The 25,200-nt window shown below is 38.7% G+C and overlaps 1 protein-coding gene and 1 pseudogene across 43 annotated transcripts in view; both read right to left on the bottom strand.

Moving 5' to 3' along the window:
- The window catches only part of LRRC4C (leucine rich repeat containing 4C), a 1,388,209-nt gene that overhangs the window by 45,325 nt on the left and 1,317,684 nt on the right, over positions 1 to 25,200 (bottom strand). For 9 of the 43 annotated variants that reach the window (XM_058305525.2, XM_058305517.2, XM_071218092.1 and 6 more), the window contains one exon: positions 9,237 to 9,291. The exons of 33 other annotated variants lie outside the window; for them this stretch is intronic. The gene's annotated coding sequence lies outside the window, so the exon portion shown is untranslated. Of the gene's footprint in view, positions 1 to 9,236; positions 9,308 to 25,200 lie in introns of all 43 variants that reach the window. One more of the 43 variants, XM_058305541.2, reaches the window with a different exon arrangement.
- LOC111761843 (small nucleolar RNA SNORA70) lies at positions 3,343 to 3,465 on the bottom strand (annotated as a pseudogene).

Raw genomic sequence — 25,200 nt, 5'->3', positions numbered from 1 at the left:
AAGGTCCATCAATGCTGTAGCATGTATCAGAACTTCATTCCTTTTTATAGCTGAGTATAGATATACCACATTTTGCTTATCCATTCATCTCTTTATGGGCACATGGTTGTTTTCAATAAAAGCCTGTTATATGCTCTTTCAACATGAACATCTCAAAGAAGAAAATAACGTGCTTCCACCATGAGTCCTTCTAATATTCTCCGAAATTGTAATTACTTGCTCTTGTATGCTCCTTTGATATACTACATTATTACTTCCATGTGACAAAAATGAAAGAACATTTATTGAGCAACTATCAGATATTATGCTAATCATTCATATTGTATTTGCCTGCACATGTGTTTCCCTGCTTCATTAAACTCATGATCCACCCACTTGATAGGTACCATCTTCAATTTTATATGCATCTTTCACATGCCCAGCCCAGTGACTGCCATCTAGTATGTACTCAGTAAAAGTTTCTTGAATAAGTGAATGAAATTGCTTATTTGATTATACATAAAAGAATCAACTGAAAATATATTCTTAAAACAGATATATGGTGGGATAATTATACTCATTATATGCATTTGAACAACATAAATCATCAGTCAGTATGATTAATTAGAGAAAGCCTTATGAAATTGCCATTTCATAGGTCAAAAATAGCTGAAGAGCAATAATTTCATAGGGTTCAAAATAATGGATTCAAAGACAGAAAATGATTTTAGAAAGGATCAGTTTACCTATCAAATTTCTGGGACTTAAGCAAATCCCTTTCAATTTACTTCTAGTTTTATATACTTTTGTCTACCAACCAAAGGAAAAAGAGTCAGTACTTAGTTTTGAATGAAAAATCTGCTAATTTTCTTCATATAATAAACATTATTTCAAAAGAAGTTTTAGATTACAGAAATGTTACATCAAAAGTATAGGGGATTTCCAAATACCCCATTCTCTCCCCCTCTCCATTTTCCCCTATTAATAACATCTTTCATTAGAATGGTACATTTGTCACAATTGATGAACAAATACTGAAACATTGCTACTAACCAAGGTCTATAATTTACATTATGGTTTACACTTGCACTGTACAATTTTCTAGGTTTTGACAAAATACATAATGGCCTGTATCCGTCATTGCAATATCATACTGAACAATTCCAATGCCCTAAAAATGTCCTATACTACACCTATTCTTCTCTCTCACTCCCCTCAGAACCTCTGGTAACCACTATCTTTATATCGATGTCACAAGTTCTTCTGTTACTACAATAATAATGTCTACTTTGGTCCATGATTGCATTCCTCCCTTATGTTTGTTCATTCCTCAGTTTGACTCTTAAGATCTAAGCCCTCTCCCAATCTGAAGCAGAGTGGGCATCACCACTCCAATCTTCTAATTGAAACATTCAATTTAAGGAGGGTTCTCTTAAAATGAAACTTGTATAAGCACATTCTGTAACTGAGTTGTAAGGGGTTTAATGCTTATCTATAATAGTGTTTTCAAGTCCTGAACATAGAAGTCACACATTTGCTCTGTCATAGCCTTAAATTTCATGGTGAGAGCCGATGTGGCTCAAGCAGTTGAATGCCCACTTCCCACATGGGAGATCCAAGGTTAGGTTCCCAGTGCCTCCTGAAACACACACACACACACACACACACACACACAAAACAGCAAGCAAAACAAATGAAAAAAACAACTCAAGGAAGCTGATGTGGCTCAGTGACTGAGCACCACCTTCCCACACACAAGGTCCCAGACTCAATCTCTGGCCCTGGCACCTCAGAAAGGAAACAAAAGAATTCAGTGGTGCTGTCATTTGTACATCATGGAAAGCTAAGTTGTCCACATGATATGCTCAAATGTTATCACTTCTTTTTAGTTCTGTTCTCATATGCTCCTTTCTCACCTGGCTTTTCCCCAGAAAGAATTACCCACTTGCTTACCATTTTTCCATAGTATTCTCTTCATTATACCACTTATAATCATGTATGTATTACTTCCTTAGTGATTCTACTTCCCACTTTTATGAGTTCTATGAGGACCGGGACCACATCCTATTAATTAGAGCATTGCCATTGCAGACTCCAGGGAATCAAAGTTTTAAATTGAAATGAAGTGAATGCCTGGAGTATAGACATGGATGAAAACATACATGCTCTCTTTAGCTGCTAGTGTTATCCCAGTTTCACATGGGAGATCAAGGTCTGTGGGAGTAGTAGATGGAACACAGAAAGCATCCTTGATTTTAAAATAACAGTACCAGGTCGTCCTCTTGTTCTAAACTATCTGGCTCTCCAGTCTGAGAGGACATGATAGTTGTGGTCACTATGAATATGGTTACCACACTTACCTTCATGAGTGTAATAATGAAGGATGGATAGGACTGGCATAGATATAAGTGATGTATCCCATCTCACCTCTTAAGTAAAGACAAATGACACATAACATCACCATGCATTTTAGAGAGAGAGAAAGAGAGAGAGAGAGAGAGAGATAGATAGATAGATAGATAGAGAGAGAGAGAGAGAGAGAGAGAGAGATAGACAGACAGATAAACTTTTCACATTGATGCCCACAGATGCAAACACACTGTTGGCCTTTTCCTCAACTTGATTGCTTTTCATTTTCAAAACATATAACTAATAATAATTTAATAATAAAGAATCATCTACGGGAAAGTCAAAGGGAATGAAAAATGCTAAAAAAAACTTCCATGAGAAAATTTATACCCAGTGAGAGGACATCTTGACAGACCCTATCTCTAAAATGGCTGTAAGGTTCAAAATAGGATTCGCACAGATGTCTGGCTGTTGCCATTAAGTTAACGTCATGAGAAATGCACAAAAGGTCCATGAAAAGGTTGCACTGGAGCACTTTCTAACCTGTGGAAAATACACTAAGACAGTCATTCTAACTGAATGGTTTTGTTTTGTTTTGTTTTTTCAGCCAGGAAGTCATTTATTGAAGGGCACGGGTCAGGTGAGGGCAGTACTGGCAAAGCCCTCACGAGTGCAGGGCCCGCCACTTTTCCAAGGCACCACGGTTGGGGATGGATTTCACCCCTCAATCATCTGGGATGAGGTGCTTCTTGGCCACCATGTCTTCGAATTTGTCAGGATTGAACTTGGTGAGCCCCACTTCTTGAAGATGTGGATTTTCCGGCGGCCAGGGAACTTGAACTTGGCCCTGTGTGGCACCTCAATCACAGGCTCCTTGTTCTGCAGCTTGGTGCAGATGGACACGATGACCTGGCTGATGTGGACCTGGGCCACGTCCCCTGAGGCTTTCCAAAGGCACCTTGCATACCCGACTGGAGCCTAGATTAGGGATGGCATGAGGTCACAGACAGGACCCACAATAGGCAAGGAAGGGCAACCTGTACAGGCAATAGGCCACGTACACTACCAAGGAGGCTGCTGTCTGCAGCCACTGCACACCGGGCCCCCAAGGGGGCTGGTCGGCTTAATTGGCTGCAGAGTGAATGGTTTCTAAGACCTCACTGGTAGTCTTATAGATAGTGCTTCTGGTTTACTTTATTCTCAGAGGATATTTATTACCCTTAGATGAAATTCTTTCCTTAGTTTAATAAATTAGGTTGGAGCACTGTCTTGGTTTGCTAGGGACGTTATAACAAAGTTCCACAGCCTAGATGGCTTAAAACAATGGAGATTTATTGCCTTGTAGTTCTGGAGGCTAGGAAAAAACACTTCCTAGCCTCTTTCTAGCTTCTGACGTTTTTTGGCAATCCTTGGGCCTCAATCTGCCTCAGTAGTCACATGGTGTTCTGATCTGTCTCTCCCTTTCTTATAAGGACATCAGTCTTATTGTATTAGAGCTACCCTAATCCAGTTTGACCTCATCTTCATAGCTTCTTCAAAAGCCCTATTGCAAAATAAGGTCACATTTACACAATTCAACCCATAACAGATATCCTCATTAAGCTTCATAAATTGTCAGCCAGGTGAACAGGATACAAAAAGTTAAAATAATGGCATCGTCAAACACAATCTCCTTGCCATTCTGCCTAGCTAGATTAAATAGGTATTCTGTGTTATCCCTCATTGGATATGGCCTTTTCTAGGTTGCAATGTTAATGTCACTGAGTGAATGTAGGATCATTTAATGTTATTGCATTTAACCTTAAACCTAATTTAAGGTTGCTCCCACTGGGAAGGATCTAGTCCCCTAGATCTAGTGCACTGGAAAGTAGTGGTGTCTAGAAAGCAAAATCCTATCTTTGCCAAAGCAGTTGAAAGTTATAGTCTTTGCTACATGTTGCCCATTCCTGACTTTTTCTCAATCTCTTCAGCCCTTCTCTCCATTTAGGGGTGGGCCTCCGCCTGCAGGCTAGTCCTAATCTCCAGAACATACTTTATCTATCTTCTCTAGCTCAACTCTGATACTCAGATTCATGGCATCATTACTTTAGATTATGCTCTGATCCTATCCTCCAACAGCTTATAACCTCTATTCTATGCTACTTGTGGAAATATTTCTGAGTTTGTCCCAACACCACACTTCCATATTTACTTTAGACTTATTACAGGATTTCTGCACTCTTCCTTCAGTCTAAGCCATTATCATTATAATATCCAATATCCCCAACCCTCTAAAACCAAAGACCTGGATTGCTTCTTAAATTTCTAGAACCAGAACCTTACCAACCTGTTTCCTGACAGCATTGGTAGCTGATATGATATGCATGAGCTCATTCAATATTCAATCAATGTCTACACTATTCCTAACATTGTTCTAGACACTTGGGATTCTGCAGAGAGTAAGATAAAGTAGGCCTCCTACTTCATGGAGCTTACCTTCTATTGGATAGACAGCTAATGTACAAATAAACAAAAAAAGATCAAGCAGAGATAAGTTTTGATATGAAAATGAAAGTGATAAGATAGAGAATGACTGAGGGGCATACTGAGATTGATAGGTCTGAAAAATAAGACATGGAACTTTAAGCTGAATGATGAGAATAAATGTAAATATAAAAAAAGATCTGGGAGAAAAAAATTCCAGGCAGAGAGGACAGCTAAGCCAAAGGTTCCATGTTTGAAGAAATACGTTGCACTTAAAGAATTGTATGTATAAATATAAGCCAGTGTGGTAGGAATGATGTAGACAGTAAGAATAGATGTGGTTGGAGAGTTAGGCCTGGTAGGCCAGGGAAAATAATTTCTTTGAATTCTATATGTAAAGGAAAACCTTTAGAGAGTTTCACATTGGAAAATAATGTCTGATTTAGTCTTTAAGGTTTTTTTAAATTTATTTTCCTCCCTTTCCTCACCCTTCCCCCCACCAGTTGTCTGCTCTCTGTGTCCATTCACTGTGTGTTCTTCAGTGTCCACTTATATTCTTGTCAGTGGCACCAGGAATCTGTGTCTCTTTTTGTTGCATCATCTTGCTGCATCAGCTCTCCATGTGTGCAGCATCACTCCTGGGCAGGCTGTACTTATTTCGTGCTGGGCGGCTCTCCTTGTGGGTTGCAGTCCTTACATGTGGGGCTCCCCTATGCAGGGGACACCCCTGTGTGGCATGGCACTCCCTGCGCTCATCAACACTGCAAGTGGGCAGGCTCATCATATGGGTCAGGAGGCCCTGGGTTTAAACCCTGGACCTCCCATAGGCAGATGCTCTATCAGTTGACCCAAATCCGCTTCCCTGATTTAGTCCTTAAAAGTATCACTCTGGATATGTGTGGAGTACTAGTAGACTAGTAATGTGAATGAGAGATGGCTTAATCTAGGGTGGCAGCAGTAGGACTAAAGAGAAGAAGAAAATCCAAGATTTGGTTTGGAGGTAGAGTCAACATATTTTTTCTACGAATTACACATGGATTTGGAGGTGAGAAAAATCAAGGAATTCCCATTTGCCACCCACCAGTACACCAATGCAGGGCCCCAAACTTCATCTAATTCTGAATTCTGCATTGCCATGTGACTTATATTTGCAGGAATATTTGTGTCAAGGGATTATCTCTACCTCTCTAGCTATTCTGAGAGCTTTGAAAATATTATCATGTCTGTTAATCTGGGTTTTCTCCAGTTCCTTCAGCTGGATATGCTTCCTCTAGCTTTACCAAGTCTACCCTGCCCAGTGACCAAATCTATTTTTTTAAAAGTTTCCTTCCATTCTTTCCCATTCCACTGCAGTTACTTGGGTTGTCCCAGCCAGATCTCAAGGATAGATGCTAAAATCCAGTTAAACGAAAAACTCCAGGAATGGGGTTGATAAAGTTCCAGAGCCTAATGGTTCAAGAATTACAATCTCAAACATTTGTTTCTACCATGCACTTAAACCTCTACAGAACAAGAGTTTCTTTCTAGATGTCTTTATTCTTCAGGGATTTCTTCTGGATTTATAAAGAGTTCTGCATAATCATAATAAAACCGATTTTCATAGTTACGTCTTTTGAAGAAATGATGATTTCAAGTCAATTATCTTCATTTCTCTGAAATTCCCATAAAGGACTGAGCATTAAGGTGTGCTGAAGTAGTTCACTAAAAGTAGTTGATAGAAGAGATGACAATGTGCTGCAATGTATAAAGTAAGTCCCCTTTATAAAGCCCTTATTTTCGTAATGAGTAATCTACTCTAGCAGAATGGGCTAGGAGCCTTTAACATACCCTTGAATTGTGGGGGAGGAACAAGGCAACATGAGATCCTTATCATTTTTCCCTGGCATTAGGATGTTCCTCTCTGAGCTGTTACCATCAAATACAACAGGGTGTTTGCACAGCATTTCTCCTGATAAGTGCCTGTCAAGCTTACTGTTAATTAAGCTCAAGTTTTTAGAATGATTCAACACCAAACATTACAACTATCTGACACTATATTTTCAACTTTTCGATTATGGTATATCCCTTAAGAGCAAAGTAAATTTTTGGACTTGGTAATCCAAAGAAAACAGTATTTAAAACTAGAATTATAAATTTTAAAAATACTTAGCAAGAAAGTATATCCCCTGGTATAGGACAATTTAGTGATGGTAAAGAAAGGGACTGCTATTCTCTGGCTCAATGCATCCAAAATATCTTTAGTGTGATCCATCAAAGTGGCAACTCTAAAAATACAGGTCACCAACCATGAACAGATGGGAAAGTGTTGTAGATGTCTATGTACTATGGTCCAAATCACAAGTTAAATTGGTTTAAATGAGAACCACTCTCTTCTTCCTGAAGTCCATATCAAATCAATTGTTAGTTAAGGAAGGAAAAAAAAAAAAGCTTTTCCTGGTTGATGAATATTCATCCATTCACTCATTCATTTACTCATTAACTAATTATTTTGTTCAAGTCTCCTAAACCTTATTGACCATGAAATGATTAAATGGAATTGGGCAGATGGTGGGATTGGGTGGCTCTTAATTATGCTATATAGCAAGAAAGTGAAATCATATTTCTACTCAAAAGGAAAATCCTCTTATAGGAGGAAATTTTGTCAGTGATGTTTTTTCATGCCCCTGAGAGTCTAAAATCAAAATCCTCCTCCCGTTGCCTGCTTGGAAAACCCTGATCAGGACAAAAAACTGAGATGTTAGAGAATATTTTCAAATTGTAGTTAGAAAAGCCATTTCCAGGTTAATGAGCACAGAGCAGCAGGCATTTTGAAGAGTTTATTTGGAGAAAGGAAACGTCTGCAGAAATCAAGTGATTAAGATGTGATACTCAAAATGAACTCTGAGCGATCTCATTAGCAGAGACTAAGAATAGTCTACAAATGTAATAAGAGCCCTACTACAAGGTCACAAACATCCCAGTGCAGGCCGGCTGTGTGGGACCACTGAGGAGGAAGATGGGGAACCTGATTGGACCAGATCAAGAAATCTTCCCCAGAAGAGGTGAGAGTTCCTTCCCAGCTCCTAAGAGGAAAAACTAGAAGTATATATGGAACTCCCACTGAATAATTTTCATAGTTCTCCAAGTATGCTGCCTATTAAAATGTATGTATTTTTATTCCACAAAGTAAATTCAATCATTGTGAATTAATTTGAACAACCTCTGTACAAATGTCACCTTCCAACAGATCTTCCTTCATGATCTTCCCTGAAAAGAACACCTACCCACCTGCAGTCACACTTATCTCCTTTCTCTGAAATTCCATTTACTTATTTGTCCTTTCTTAAAACATTCTCTACCTTTAGGAGAATGCAAGTTTCAGGAGTGAAGGTACATTATATAGCTTGTTCACAATTTTATTTTCAGAACCTAGAATAATATTTGGCACATGATAAAACACTCAAATATTTACTGAATGAATAAATGAAGAACTATTTTTATGGCTTCATAAAATTACTAGCCAAACTACACCTTTACATCTTATTATATGAATAAGAGAATTTTAAAATGGAATGTTGGACCAAGGAACCAAGATGCAATGGATGATATATTCCAAAAGGATGCAAATTTATAATGGAGGCAGTCATAGTGGTTGCACAGCTCATAACCTATTAAACACAACAAATACATAAATATTCCAAAGAAGGATGGCCAAGAGGATTTCTTTGGAGACAGTTGTGCTGAGCCCTACCCATAAGGGGAGAGGCCAGTCTTGTTTCTTGCTAGCCTATAGTTCAGAAGAAAGGGGGTTCAAGAAGGTTATTAGGGGAAGATTTTTGAATGAACTGTCAGTGGGTTGTGACCTACCATCCCCACCTTTTACAAGAAGAATTCAGAAGAGTTCAGGTCCTTCATCTCAAAACCAAAGATAGGGTTATGATAGCACAGTAGAGCAGATACAGAAGAATGAAGTCTGAATGCCACCTGAGAAATCTCAAGGGCAAGAGAACAAATGTTCATCACACACACAAGGGATAAAATGAGACAGAATGGAGAATATTTTAGATCTGGTACATGAAGTTTGACTACAAGGAATAGACAGTTTACCAGAGGGAATATGAAGGAATTTCTGGATGGCCTAGGGGCTGAGGAAGGAGTAAGTGATGTTCTAGGGAAGAGAATACCACTTTCATCAAGGTAAATTCAGGGGGTGAGGAGGGTCCGCAGGGATAGGTGAGAAATGAGTCTCCAAAGAACTTATGGAAGTTGCCATGATAGTCAGTTTCAAATACCTCTCTGATGTGAAGATATTAATGCCAGTTTAAGACAGTACAAGCCAAGTACTATTCCACTTATCTCTTCTTACCTATTTTCCCTGACCATTCTCCAATAAAAGACAGAACTAAGAGTAAGGGATATGAGAAAAAGAATAGAAGAGCAGGTGAGAGTATAGGGAAGAAACTTGCCATATCCATGCTCCAGTCTCTGACTTTCGGCTTCCCCCTCACATTCAGGTCCAAGCTGGGAAAGACAGAAACTTCATTTTACTAATGATTGAAACTGAAGAACATAGTTAAATAAAAGAGAAACTTGAGAAAAGTGCTCCCAATTGATGCAGATAAATTATTTTTAATTAGCCACAGATGATTCTCAATGTTTAAATATTGTTAAAGTGTTCGGTAATTCCAAAAGTGTTGAAAGGAAGGTAAATTTAGGGGTTATTTGAAAATTAGAGGCAGTAAATTATGTCATATAGTCTGGGAAAGAATAATTCAGGGTAGAAGAATTGATAGAAACTGGGAGAATGAGATAAAGGGATTGCTCCCATTTCAGTAGAGTTCTACCAACTAGCCTCAATGGGTCTTTCTGAGTTGTCATGTTTTTCATAAAATATTAGAGCTCAAAAAATCATGATATGACTTTACCCTACCTGTGATGGGCCCATACTGATATTCTGGACTTTTGGTTTGGTTTTTGGTCTTTCCTATGCAGCTTATATATCCCCTTTCTTGACTGCTTTTATGGAAGTGTTTAAAAAGTCAGTTCTTTGTAATAAAGAGTAGTCAGCTGACTTGACTAATTAAAAGGCTAAAAATAAAAATAGCCAATATGTAGGCTTATTCCAAATTAATATTTGTAACAAGGAAATTTAGCCTCTTGGTGGTCTTCAAAAAACTATCAGGGCAAGAGAAATGTAATTTAGAAGCATTATTAATTAATAAAAACCAAATACTAATTGCTTAAGTTATGTGGACAAATCTTACCCAAATAGAGGTCACTTGTTCCAGTTCACATGCCCCCATAACAACTGATTTGAAAATACTGCCCCATATTCTATGTTCTGCCTAGAGTTACAGATGAAGAAAGAAGCATTTGAGACAATGATATACATATTTTCTCCTTTTCCACTATTGATTTGCAACCCTAAAAACCATTCCCGATGGCAAGGAAGAGAAATGAAAAGCAGAAGCAGAAAAGATATTCATTTCTCCCTAACAATTCCCCCACTCACCCACTCTGACCCCTGCCCAGCAAAACTAAGAAGCCCCTACTTTAAATTTACATGAATGAGATCAAGTGGGTAACAGATTGTATTTATAGTTCCAAGAATTTCACTTCTTGCTCATCATCATCTTCATCATCTTTTCACTGTCTGGAAAATTGGTTCAGAAAAAAGAAAAGGATTGAACATTATTATATCCCAGGCATTCGTTCCAGTCCCAGTTTTCTTGTCTTCTCTCTAGGGACTCAATCTGTTTGACCTTCATTAGCTCATAAACATCACTGCTGCAAACTCTCTTCACCTTTGCTTCCCTTTTGGCATTTTTCTTTGGTGGAAAGGTTAAAGGAAAATGGATTCTAATCATTTTTCTTACAGAATTAGAGGAAGAGACATAGGTAGAATAGATAAAGAAATTGCTTCCTCCCGACCCAGGTTAAAAACAAAAAAGAAGTCAAGCAAACCCCTATTTGATTATCTCTGACCTCTCTTGAAGGCTCAGACTTTTGATCACTATTCTAGAACTTAACACATTGCTCTGGGATTATTATTTAATCTGTTTAGTTCCCTGATTAGACTGTGAGCTCTTTGAAAACATCTGCAAGGCTTTTGTCATCTTTGTAGATACAGATTTTCTGCTTGTTTTCTCATTTTCTTGTTGTGTTTATTAGGGAAGAATACTATAGCAAATTCTTTACTTAAGGAATGCCATTTGTATCTTTTAAAGATAAGGAAACTGAGGAAATTTAAATAAGTCAGTCAAAGCCGGCATAGCTGGTAAGTAGCAGAGCCATGATTCAGGTCCACATTGTCCAACTCCATAGACAAGGCACTTCGACCTGTACTTTTAGGCATTTACTCAGGAAGAAAGGCTTCAACAGCCTTTAATGTGATGGTTTTCATGAAATAGGATTTAACTTCCAACTAACTCTTAGCCTTTCCGGATGAGATATTCTCATTTACCATCTCACTTCTTCTACAAGCTCCATTATCCTTCCAATCATGTCCACTACCTAGCTCTTTAGTCTTTTGTCTTCTATTATAGTTTTAAAGGGCAACAACCATATTGCACCTAGTCTTGATTAAGCAGGTATGTCATTTGTCACAGAGCCAAGCAAGGAAAGTCCTTATAGTGGTCTCCTTAAGCCACTGCTTGGCACATTTCCCAGAAAGCACAGAGTGCATCTTATCCATACCTGATCCACCATACCAGGTGTAAGAACATTTATACCCATTAAAAATTTCAGATGTATTTTGAAGCCAAATTGTATAATACAGCCCAGAGAGAATGATAGTTTCACATTATTTTGAAGGTTTCATCTTAGTAAGGATTGACTGCATTTCAGAGAATTTAGAACAAAGTGCTGCACATTTAAAAAAGAGTTATCACCTCCTTTGATATTTTGCATCTTCTGTTATTCATGTTGGAGGTGAGAATAAGGAAATATAAATTCCCTTCCTTTTCAGGGAATCATTGGACTATAAAATATCTACACTCCAAAGGCTGGCAAGATATCAAATATGTAGATTGAAAATGACGGTTAATCCTAGTCCTATAGTAGGGTGTGAAATTAAAAATAATTACATTTACATACTTGTGTATATGTATGTATGAATGTGTATATATTCTGAAATTCAATATGTTGTTAGGTATGAATTAGACTGTAAGTTGCTTCTTGAGTCAAGATATCCTATGAATAGACATTGATTATCCCAGCATAGTAGCAATTATGGTATCTGGTTAGAAGCACTACATACAAAAAAATTCCCAATTCCTAATTCTAAAATGATCCCCCACAAGTCCCACTTGTATAATCCCCCACCCCTTGCATATTGGCAGTACCAGTAAACTGCTTCTAACCAACAGAAAATGACAAAGGTGATGGGATAGTCATTCCTTTGATTCAGTTACATTATATAGCAAAGATTGTCACTCCTGTGATATAAGACTGTCTTAACAAACTGGAGCAAGAGAGTCTCCTGATGGCTTTGAAAACTGTGCCATATAATGAGAGGGTCTGTAAGAGGGTCACATGGCAAGAAGCTGCAAGCTGCCAGCAGTCTCTAGGAGCAGAGCAGACCATGGCTCATAGCCAGCAAGAAAGGCAGACCCTCACCCCTAAATCACGAGGAAGTGAATTCTGCCAGCAATCACCAAGGCTTGAAGAAAGGACCCTAAGTTTCACTAGAGCCCAAAAGAAATCTTGATTGTAGCCTTATCAAGCACAGAGCTGAGAACCCAGCTAACCTATGTCCCGATTCCTGACCCCGGAGACTGTGATATAAGTAAGTATTGTTTTAAGCCACTAAACTTGTGGTAATTTGCTACACAGCCATGGGGGAGGGTGAGGAGGGGGATTATATATATACATATATATAATTCCTACTGGTTTCTGAAATTGTATGGCCTGCATTTCAATCTTTGACAAAATGTCTCTTTTCAATAATTCAGAAGAGTCATAATAGAAAATTATCTTTAGAGGGAAAGAAGACCTATAAAATATATGTTAAAGCTTACTGAATTAAGTGGACATAGGCACACTTCAGTTAGCTGTAGCATGAGGATTTAGAATTGATATCAGAACAGTCCCCTTAATCTGGCAATTGAGCTCTTGTGTGCTACCAAAGTGGACTATAAATGTATTGTTATAGAAATCTTAAAAATATAAAAATGAATTCACCTGCAAACTAAATATCTAGACAGGTATTTATTATGAAACCATGGGTCATACAAATGACCAAAAATGAATTACACCTTCAAGGAACTTCATCTCTTGTTAGCAAAACCATGAAAAAAATATATGACTCACAAAAGTGTAGCCCTAATTTGTGCACGTGTGTGTGTACCTTGATGTGTGCCTGTGGGTCTCTGTACATGTCTCCATGTGTCTCTGTTTCTGTAGCTGTGTGTTTGTGTGTGTTTTTGTATCAGTATTGGTATGAATCTGTTCCTATGTATGCCTGAGTGCATCAGTGAGTATGTATGTGTGATGCCTTTGTGATGTTTGGTGTGTCTGTGTTGTTTGGGTGCCTGTTTGTGTATCATTGTAGTGGGCAGTGTGTGTATATTGTCTATGTGTATGTTTCTTGTCTCTATGTGAGAGTGGCTGGAGAAAATGGAGAAAGAACAATGTAACCTCTTAAAAAGCCTTTATACATGAGGTATAGAGCAGGAGAAACAAAATAAAGAAAGAAGAACTATTGACTTTGGACCCCAGCTATCTCGTTTTTGTCCTCATTTGAAATGTATTATCTTTGTGACTTCGGTAACATGTTTCAGCTCTGAGACTTGGTTTTCTCATTAAAAAAAATGAATTAGATTTTTCACATACTGCTGGTGAGAGAGTAAACTGGTACAGTCAATTTAGGAAAAAAAGCTTGGCTGTCTCTATGTATGTACCTACGCATGCCCTATGACCCAGGATTTCTAGCCATAGGTACATATAACAAATATAAGTGTGTATAAATGTTTGACAAAGGTATGTACTAGAATTTTCATAACAGGTCAAAACTAGAATTGCCCAAATGTCCATCTGCAGTTGAATGGATAAATCATGGTATAGTCGCCCAATGGAATACTAGACAGCAATGAGAATGAGCAATCTACAGCCTCCAGCAAAAATATGATTGAATCTCACAAATATAATACAAACAAAATAAGTCATATAAAAAAAGAGCACCATATAATTTACATAAAGTACAGAAACAAGAAAACTCTACTGAAACAGGAAAGTCAAGATAGTGGTTACCCTTTGGGAGTGGGCAATTACTGGAAGGGAGCACTAGGGCGACTCGTGAGGTGAGGACCTTTGGCAGCTTCCTACTGTGGGTGTTAGTGACCTAAGGACGTTCAGTTTATGAAATTCCATGGACTTGTATGCTCTGATATGTGCACCTTTCTTCATTAATCATCGATACAATATTTTAAAATAAGTAAATATCCCTTCATAATATCAGGCAGCTCTGATGATAAAATGAGATAAAGCATATGAACTTGATGTAACCAGTTTTCAGAGTTGCATCCCTATAAGAAACTATTTTTCAAACTATGGGTAATGTCCACTAGTTGATCGTGAAAGCAATTTATGGATCATGACTTGCATAAATAAAAAAAAGAGAAATATTAGAGTTCACTGTTCTGTAATACAGACAGGCATGTATGTGTTCATGACTAGGTTTAGAATGTAAAATGTATTTTTTAAAATTCTGGTTCACATTCAAAAGATGTCAAATCTATTGCTGTAAATGCTTATGACTTGTGTTCCTATAGCAACATTGTTTGTTTTCTGAATTCCTCCTATATAGAGAATATACATTTAAGACCTCCTTTCCCTACATTATGCCTCCTGGACCTCAGGGCAGGCTCAATTCCACATCAGTCAAATGAGAGGAATCCCCCAGGGACTCCCAGGGTGGAATTGAAGCTCTCCCAGGGTATATTCATCAGCAATACTGACCTCTAGCCTTATTGCTTCTGGTTATTTCCCAGGAGACCTAGCTTTCCACCCAGTATACAGCCTACAATTCTGCAAATCGCTTCCAGGAAAGGGAAAACTGCTATCTTCCAACCAGAAGGTTTCTGGAAAGTATTTAGAATCTGTTTCAACCATTTTCTCAGTAACATTATAGCAGATGTAGCAAGTGGTAGCAGGGTGTATCAGTAAAGATGTGGAATGGAAAATATTACTCATTTGCATATTCCCAAAATAATGGGATGAAGATAATAATTAATAGCTATTTTTATACCCCTTGATTTAATTAATTCCAGCTAAGATGTTTGTAAACATGTGATTTTTTGTTTGGATAAATGTGTCAATGTGAAAATTAGTCACTAATACAAGGCACTAGGAAAAATGAAAAGGAAAAAAAAAGCCTCCAGCAGAAGGAGAGCCTAAGTAGTTCTCAGTTTGCTGCTTTGAGACATTTTTACCTGCAGAAATCACAAGTGGAGATATGCTAAGACAAAAGGGGCTCTGAAGCGGTGGTGAGCAATCAGTATAGGCAAAATACAGGATGAGCAAAGGGGAGAAGCATAATACTGGGGTCCCTTTCACAATAAGTTTAACGCAGGGTAGAAAAGGGTAGTTTCTTGAGATTAGGTGGTTTCACTTCAAATCCACTTAATCTCAATCTACTTTCCCAAGAATGGAGATTTAAAATAAGGAACATGATTTTAGAGGAAACATTTTACTGAGGGCAGGGTTTATTCTAAGACTCTGGCAAAAACAAATGGAGACCAAATGGTGCTTAGAGAAAGGTTGCTCATAGAGACAATAAAATGAGCAGGCTTATGAAAAGAGTAATATTTTTTGAGAAAGCCATCTTAGATTTGATTCATGGGGCAAAGGTGAAAAGGAAAGGGGTCCTGGATAGAGGGATGTATACTGGCCCAAATGGAGGATATGATTTTGAGATGACTAAAGAGAGGATCTTTCAGGTTTGTTCTAGGTTGGGTCCAAATCTACTGATGCTTCAATCAATGAACTCATTTTACATCTGTGTGGACTGATCACATTAAACAGAAGGAAAGGACCCTGCAATGTGCAGGGTCGTTCCCTCGAACTGCAGCTGGTGACAGAGGACACAGACTTCCTGCCTTCAATGCAGCCAAGTGCTCCTGTCTGTGAAGGGTCAGAAGGGGAAGTGAAACCTCAGATCAGAGTTAATGATCATAGCCCTGCTCAGCTAATTAATGCCACTGACTCATTCAGTGTGAAGAAGCAACTTAAGACTCTACACGAGAATTCAGGGCTGGGGGAGGAAAAGAGCAGAGAATCCTTTACATGACTAAGAATGAAGGGGAATCTTTAACTTTCTGTTAATTACATCTTTTTAATATACAATTTCAGATCAGGGCAGGTAAGCAAAATAAAATCCATGCTGCCATGCCACAAAAGTTCCATTCTAAGTAAAAGCCAATGCCTTCACAGTATCTCTGTTAAAATAAATAAATCTCTATGGCTAAGAGATTTAAAATGGAGTCAGGAGGTCATCCTGGAGATTACTTTCAATGCAGGTCTCAGCCAGATATACAAAAATTGCTAAATGATACAAAGCCTCAAGCAACAATGCTCCTCAAAGCCCTCCGGACATGTGGACACCATAAACAAACCACAAGATAAAGAACTCAGTAAACTTTAAACTTGAAGGAAATTTGAGTATCCCAAATATCCACTAATTATAAACCACTTATCTACTTCTTTTCGGTTAAAAACCCTTGCCAGGAAATGCCAAGACCTTACAGGACGTGGGCTGCTACCTGAATCTGTGCTCCCTGAATTATAATTCTAAAACCCCAGATAAATGCCTTTGTTGCCTTGTAACTTACTTCCTTTGTTATTTCTCAGTTGACACCTCTTGTAAGAGCAGACTGGAGTCACCTTTAGCTTCAGTCTTTATTTTGCTTTTTCCCTTTAAATTATTGAATATACAAGCCTAATATTTGACTTTTATAAAACAACTTTTCTCCAGAGCATTGAAATTCATAGTAGCTATAAAAACTCATCAGTATGTACACCCATGTACTTACAAACATATATTTGTGAATGAAGGACCTTAGGAATATATAATATCTAGGCTTATTTTTTCTGGGACATGATAAGCTCTGAGTAAGGAGCTAGTATTCTGAGAGTTCGTATATCCTGTTAATTACTTCATTTAGCCAGTCACAGGGAAGGCAGTTCTTCCCTTAGAAAATACTGTTGATAGTGTATCAAAAGTTACTATTACTTATAGTAATAAGGAGGAAATTCTGGCACAGGATGGATACGAGACACTCATATATGTGTGTATATATATTTTTAAAAACTGCTTACAGAATCTATTCTTGTAGAATATGAGATTAATAATATATATAGAGAGAGAGATTTGGGGAGTGGAGAGAAAGCAAATACTAAGGTATAGAAATTAGTTTTATAAGCCAATATAAGCAAACATAAATTTATTTAACTACTTAGGAATTTTTCACCCAGTAAGTATGCACATTTTATATTGTAATAGGTATGTAAATGAATGTGTATATACATAATGCATACCTATATAAGAATATATCTACAATGCGATATAACATAATAAAACCTGTTCAATATGCTACATTTGTAGTTAGGAAAAATAAGCAACATGTTTGTCAGCTGAGATTCTGTTTATCTTTCTGCTAAGATGAGTTAAATTCTATTATCTCTTATTGATCTCACCCAGTGACTCACTTAACCAAGTTTAGTTTCTCACTTAAAAGAATAAAGATATGAATTCACCCTCACTGTTAAAATTCACACTTCCCACTATTTTTCATAGGCACTAATCACATAATGAAGGCAGGTCATTTTGTTTCAGATAAACTCCTGACGAGGGCTGATTACTGCTCTTTTACTGGAATGACAATTTGAGAATTTTCTAATTGTCCTTTCTTTCTGCAGACACAAGCTAATGTCAGATTTTTAGTCATTAGACACATTTAATTTCCTGCGTGTAAATGTTACAATAGTAATGCAGGCATAGCTTTACAATAATGAAATGCACACAGTGGTCCCAGATAAAGTCTGGATTTGAGGTATTATTAAACAGTGTCCCATTCTGGCTGTGGGCAATAATAGTGCTAGCACTCTGTGTAAATGGGTAGTGCAAATGAGAGTGGGCTTCTGCTTATGGATCTCTGCATTTAACTCCCTGATTCCCAACACAGGCATATATGAATTGTTAAAAGAAGGAAGAAGAAAAACCACTTTACTTAATGAGCCATCGCATACTCCTCACTTTGTGCCAATGTAGTCATACGCTACACATTTATTGGATGCTAACTATGCTCCAGTGGTAAACACTAAGGCAGAGAACCTTGTGCACCCAAGGAGATGCTCCAAAGGGCTTTCTTGGTAAAAACATCTGCAGTGCCTATTTTAAATCAAGGCCTCAAAATTATGTTTTTAGTGGAAGGAAGCTACTCACTGCACAGTGAACTAAAGGAGTACGTGATTCACAGTGAAGCTGCACAGAGGATGTGGGAGCCCAAAGCACAGGGTCCCCCTCCTTAAAGGAAACAAAGCCCACAGCACGTAGCTGCCTGCATGACCCGGACACGAGTTAAAAAGTAACAAATCTCCCTGTTAACAAGTCTCCCTGAAGGAAAAGTACATGCATATGGCATAGTAGACTGTAATTTTCTACAGGTTGTACACTTCCTTCTAGAATAACATCAGCAGACCCCATTCATGTGCTTCATGTGACCCTAGCAGAAACTCTGTTATAAAATGTCTTTGTTCTGAGGTGCTTTATATTGCCCCTCATTTTCATGCCTCTTTACAGAGTGCTAGCTTCATTCTCTGGACCGCTGCCACCAAAGAGAGACTTTCCTGTCTGTAAGTCTCAGTAAAGCTCATGTTTGACACTGTGCTGAGTGCATACTCTAGTCTTGCAGTTGCTCCAACTCATGTTTTCCAGGAACTGGGTTGGAACAACTGGCAAGTCCCCAAACAGAGGACCAAATGACCACCAGCAGTGGTGGGCATAAGTTCTGGAAGGGAGAATCCATGGGGGAAATTCTGGGTTGGCTTATAATGTCCATATGGGGAGGGGTGGCTGCCCTCCTGGACAAGCAGGAAGAACTGAGAGAATATGGGGATCCCCTAAATACTCTGGCAGGTAGACTGACTATGCTACACCATGTAACAGAGCAGTTCCACTTAAATAAGAAAAAGGAGGGAAACAGACTTTGGCCCAGTGGTTAGGGCGTCCGTCTACCATATGGGAGGTCCACGGTTCAAACCCCGGGCCTCCTTGACCCGTGTGGAGCTGGCCATGCGCAATGCTGATGCGCGCAAGGAGTGCCGTGCTACACAGGGGTGTCCCCCGCGTAGGGGAGCCCCACGCGCAAGGAGTGCGCCCGTGAGGAAAGCCGCCCAGCGTGAAAAGAAAGAGCAGCCTGCCCAGGAATGGCGCCGCCCACACTTCCCGCTGACGACAACAGAAGCGGACAAAGAAACAAGACGCAGCAAATAGACACCAAGAACAGAAAACCAGGGGAGGAGGGGGGAATTAAATAAATAAATAAATCTTTAAAAAAAAAAAAAGAAAGAAAGAAAAAGGAAAACTACCAGATAGCAGCGGCTATAGCATGGCCCCTGTTAGGAGACTTGCAGGTGGCTACTGAAGCAGGAGAAGTGGCAAAGGCCTCTGTGTGTCACTTAGAAGAATAGAGTTAGAAAAGGACATGTGCCTGCCATAGGCAGAGATGAAAGATTCTTTAACCAATGACCTGAGTCAAGTTAATGACCAGGTAGAAACCCTGGCTTGTAGTTATGCTCAGGGTAGAGGCCACAGGCTGCCTCTAGTCCAGGTCTGGAGGAGATTAACCACCCTTGGGTGGGACACTAAGGTATGGGACCCTACCGACTCCTCCTCAGATAAGAAAAAAGAGTAAGAATGGAAAAAGGGTTGGGTGTAACAAAATAAGAGAAATGTAAGTTTAGCTTAAAACTTATCTACCAAGTCAGTGTATTAGTCTGCCAAAGGGGTCCTGATGCAAAGTACCGGGTATCTGTTGACTTTTATAAAGGTTATTTATTTGGGGTAGAAGCTTATAGTTGCCAGGCCATAAAGTGTAAGTTACTTCCCTCACCAAAGTCTGTTGCCAGGTGTTGGAAAAAGACAGCTGCCAATGTCTGCAAGCGTTCAGGTTCCCTCTTTCCTCTCTTGGCTCCATAGTCCCAGCTTCTTCCAATATTAGCTGTAGGCTGGGATAAGTCTTGTTTCTCTCCCGGGGCTCGTTCCTCCCTGGGCTCAGCTGCTCTGTTCTTTCCACAAAGTCATCTGTAAACTACAGATGAATGACTCGTCTCTCTTCCTGGGGTCTCTGCCGTGTTTAAAGGAGCTTTCTCTCTTCCCTCGCATATCTGCTTTTCCTTGTGTTTTCTTCCCGGGGCTCTAATTTTCCTTTTCCCAGTGCAGTTTCTCTGTGAGTCCCCACACACCAAGGGGGCAGGGACTCAAGGTCCTATTGACATGGCCCAATCAAAGCCTTAATCATTATTTAATCAAGTAAGAGTGAAACCTCTGAACCCGATACAATCTAATGTATCACTTGCCCACAGGAACAGACCAGTTTATACACATAATGAGAATTTCTTTTTGGAATTCATCAATAATATCAAACTGCTCAGCCAGGGAATTAAAAATCATAGTTTGTCCTAAAATTTCCCAATTTAAACTTTTTTTACAGCTTTAAAATGAGGGTAATTAATCCAATTACCAAATTTCAGTAAGAAAAGGTCTTTAAAAGCTATGGAAAGATCTTTCCTAAATTACAGAACCTAGTGGTCAGTATTCTTTTAAGGTTATTCACAATTTTTAAAATTTGATTAAAGAAAAAAGGAAGTTTTAACCTCCTATAGAGGAAAGAAGAAAAAAAAATTCTTGGATAAACTATAATGGCTTCAATTTTATATAGCTTGGATGAAATCTCCCTAGATTTATAGGATACTAATGAAAGAAATTAACGTTATATGTATTAAATTTTTAGGGTGATAAAAATTGTAAGTTCATGTTTAATTTTCATTAAAGACCTGTCCTAAAGTGATATGATTAGTTTTCATAGAATAAAATAAAGAATGTAAGACAAAACTAAATAAAAGTAAATTTCAGGGAAGCGGCTGTGGCTTAATCAGTTGGGCTCCCATCTACCGTATGGGAAGCCCTGGGTTCATGTCCCAGGGCTTCCTTGTGAAGGCAGGCTCGCCCGCATGATGCAGAGAGCCGCCAGCCTGCAATCGCTGCAGAGTGCTGCCCGGCCCGCAAATGTCGCGGAGTGCCACCAACCCACAAGCGCCACAGAGAGCTAACTCAGCAAGGTGACAACAGCCAAAAGGGAGACAAGTAAAAACACAGAAGAGCACACAGTGAATGGACACAGAGAGCAAACAAGTAAGCAGTAAGTGGGGGAGTAAATAAGAATAAATACAGACACACAGCAAATGGACACAGAGAGCAGACAGCAAGCAAGCTGCAAGGGGGGGGGGATAGTAAATTTTTTTTAAAAAGTAAATTTCATTGGTTGCTAATTGCAATTTAATAAGCTTATTTAAAGGTAACTGTAACTTATAATATTAGGAAGTTTGCAAAAGCATTTTCTAATCTGAAATATTTAAATAGCTAATTCCAGGAAGCCACTATTAAATAAAAACCTGAATTAATAGTAATAACAATAAGTAACTTCATAATAGAATAACTGTCAAAGAGATCACCTTAATCTGCTTATTAAGGTGGTAGTAGGGGGATGATAATCTTAATTCCACTGGGAATTTTAGGCTTTCATAAAGTAGTTTTATTCTATACTGCTAAACTAAAATACCTGTTAATTAATGTAATCACGGTAAAGCTTTAAATGTAAAAATAAAGTACTAAGAATAGTTATGTTCACTTAATATTGTATAAACTTCATTGAAAGTATTTAGAAAGTATATAAAAATTAAAAGAAACAGACTTCAGTATTGTCAAACTCTCCTGTGCATTCAAACCAGGCTGCCAGTACCCTGCATAGTATCTCTTCATTTGACATATTGGCTAAGTTGGTCACTATGAACCCTAAAACAATAGAAGCATCTACTACATCATTGGACACGCTCCTGAAGTGAATGGAAAGTACGTTGCTGTTTCAGACTCCTGAGGCAGCTGGCAATGGCTCCATATGGCCAGATTTGCAATAGACATGACCTCCAGACTGAATCTGTTTCATGGAGTCAAAGGGCATTATGCACCAGGCAGGTAGAATACTTCCCTCCAAGGGCCAACAGTGCTGTAATATGCTGGCTGCATGAAGAATATACCCAGTGGAGCAATAATTACCAGAGTAATGTAAGTAAAATTTAAACACAATTGGCATTATGACCCGTTCCCATGGAGAAATAACATGTATGGCATTGCAAACCTGGAGCTTAAATCTATTAACTGCAACTTCAAGAGGAACTTATGCATTGATTAGTATTAAGTAATGTACCTATATGCCTGATAAATATATCTCCTCTACATAAATCATATGCAGAAAGATATTAAATATGTTAAAAGTCTCTGCAAACTTAATTCATTTTCTAAGTTAATTTCTTCCAGAATCAGTGCCTTCCAGAACAAGGTATTAGTCATGTGGGGATTTCATCTGGTTCCAACCCTAGCACCAGACCCTGTCAGGTAGAGACTACTGCCCCTGACCAGCAGGAAGTAGCTACAGAAGAATGACCATCATCCTTCAGTTTCCTTAAGAATAAGTGCATAGACTCTCTGATGGGCAAGTTGAGGCAGGCTAGTATAGGAAACAGGAAAAGGCCAGCTGGTCGGAATAAAGCCAGACAAAAACCCTAGTCAAAAGGTCTAGTTTGAAAGTCTTGGGCTCAAAAGAAGTCCTAGATAACTCCAAACAGAAAGGCCTCCCCATTGGTTCTCTAAAAGTTGACAGGTAAAGGTAAAAAGGCAACCAATCAGAACAGCAAATAGCTGGGACCCTATGTGTATCTATGTGGACCTATGTCCTGGCAGAAAAATAAAAATATGAAGGGAAAAAAATATGGTATTGGAAGCCCACCCCTCCATACAGTCCGACTACCTGGTATTTTATTATCTAATAATGGAAATATTGCTTGTATATTGTTAGACCAGCATGATTTGTCCCTCATTGTTCTCCGTAAACATCTTTCTATTCACCCTTAGCACTTTAGCTAATATGTTCTTGCAGTGGGATTCAACAGTAACCTATGCCCATAATCGGCCCCAATGTTGTATTTGCATAGACCTACCATCCTTGGGTGCTACTGGCCTTCCTTGGACTGTCACTCCTGCAAATTGAACAGTCTAAAACACCTTGCTGATATGGCAGAGTAGGACCCATCAACAAGTCTGGAACAATACCTTTTCTGTCCTATAATAAGATCATTAATGTTCACATGCAAGAGCACATATAGCACATTGATAAATTAGCTCCTGATCCTCTATCTAAGTGGTTTAACTCCCTTTCTTGGCCTTGGCAACATGTCTTTGTAGGTCTACTAGCTTTTGGGAGAAGATTCTTATTATTCTGCTGTTATACTCTTGCTGTAGAATGTAAATGCAATGCATGTCCTCTAGTCAACTTAGGCTGCTGTGTGGGAGTCCAAAGCATGGGCTCCCTTTCCTAAAAAGAAGCAAATCCTGTAGCATGTAGCTGCCTGCGTGATCCAGATGCAGTTAAAAAGAAACAAGCCTCCCCAAAGGAAAAAGTACGTACAGATGGTATTATTGACTATAATTTTCTCTAGGCTGTCCACTTCCTTCTTACAATAACATCACCGGACCACACGTTTGTACTTTATGTGACCCTAGCAGAAGCTCTGTTATGAAATGTCTTTGTTCTGAGACCCTTTATACTGGCCCTCATTTTCCTGTCTCTGGACAGAGTGCTACCTTCATTCTCTGGACTGCTGCCACCGGAGAGATTCTCTTCTGTCCGCATGTCTTAATATAGTTCATGTCTGACATGGTGCTGAGTGTTTTCTTTGGTATTGTGGCTGCCTCAGCCTGTGCTCTCCAGAAGCTGGGTTGGAACAGAGGAAGTGAGAGATAAAGGAGAAATAGCCAGAAAAGAGAGAAAAGTAAAATGATATAAAAAATGAGATAGAAAATTGAGAACATTCCAGAAATACCTTTGGGGTACAACAAAACCAATGCAAATGTTTCCAAGTTTAGATAGATGTGCTAAGAAACTCTAGCTCTATTGTAATGACTTTCTTTTTTTTTGGCCAAGAATCTAGAATTCCAAGGTATAAGAAAAGCATTTTAACTGCCCACTAAGTGGGAGTTTACCTGTGAATTTAAACCTCTGTTTCTGGAAATTTTAGGTTTACATTATCTTCCCAATACATGACCAAGAAATAGATCAAGAATATGTCTCTTCATGGTGCAATAGATATAATCCAAAGAGGATGCCTGTGATTACCAATACTGGGGGGAGTTGTTATTAAAGTAAAACAGACTCTTTCCCTGTAGGACTTCTCTGAACCTTTACCATGCTAATGAATGCTAGGCATTTCCAAGTTGAGAAAGGCATCTGATATCTTAACCTAGAGTTAAGAATTAACAAGTGATTATGATTACTGAATAATTATATAGATTCCTTTTTTAAACTTTTTCCAGAGTATTATAAAGTAGCCAAATGTTAATATCTAAAATTACTGAAACTCTCTCCTCTCACCTTTGTTTATACTTGCTGTTGTAATGGTAATTACTCCACCCTTCCCTGTTTGAATCCATAAAAGAACCCTGTACTCACACTCATGGGAAGACAGATGGAGCCTCTGATTTCCTTGTTATGCCTTTAGCCATAAATTTTTTTCTCTCTTTGAAACCTCATGTTTCAAGAATTGGTCACTGAAGTTTGTAGCATCTGTATTAGTCTGCCAAAGGGGTGCTGATTCAAAGTACCAGAAATCTGCTGACTTTTATAAAGGGTATTTATTTGGGGTAAAAACTTACAGTCCCAAGGTCTTGGAAAGTCCAACTCAAGGTACCATAAGAGGTCCTTTCTCACCAAAGTCAGCCTCCATATGTTGAAGAAAGATGGTGGGCAACCTCTGCCTGGTCTCTCATGGCTTGTGTTCAGTGTCTAGTATAGGGCTCATCTTTCCAGGCCTTCTCAGCTGCTCAGCTGCTCTGTTCTCTTCAGCTGCAAACTATCGGGTGAATGGTTCATCTCTCCCCAGGGCCCCATGATCAAACATGACAGAGCTCTCTCTCTCTTCTGTGTTTTCTCGAGTAAGAGTCCATTTATAATAGTCCAGCAAAGGGGCAAGGTTTCAACCTGAGTCATGCCCTACTGACATGGTTGAATTAAAAGCCCTAAATTGATTTTTATCAAGTAAACTTAAAACCTTTGAATTTAATGAATTCAAAGGGTATCATACCCAGAGAAATAGAATCCT

The sequence above is a fragment of the Dasypus novemcinctus genome, chromosome 10 (assembly GCF_030445035.2).
Source record: "Dasypus novemcinctus isolate mDasNov1 chromosome 10, mDasNov1.1.hap2, whole genome shotgun sequence".
Taxonomy (NCBI): Eukaryota; Metazoa; Chordata; class Mammalia; order Cingulata; family Dasypodidae; genus Dasypus; species Dasypus novemcinctus.
Note: the sequence above shows the minus strand (reverse complement) of the source record. Positions and strands in the feature narration are given on the sequence as shown.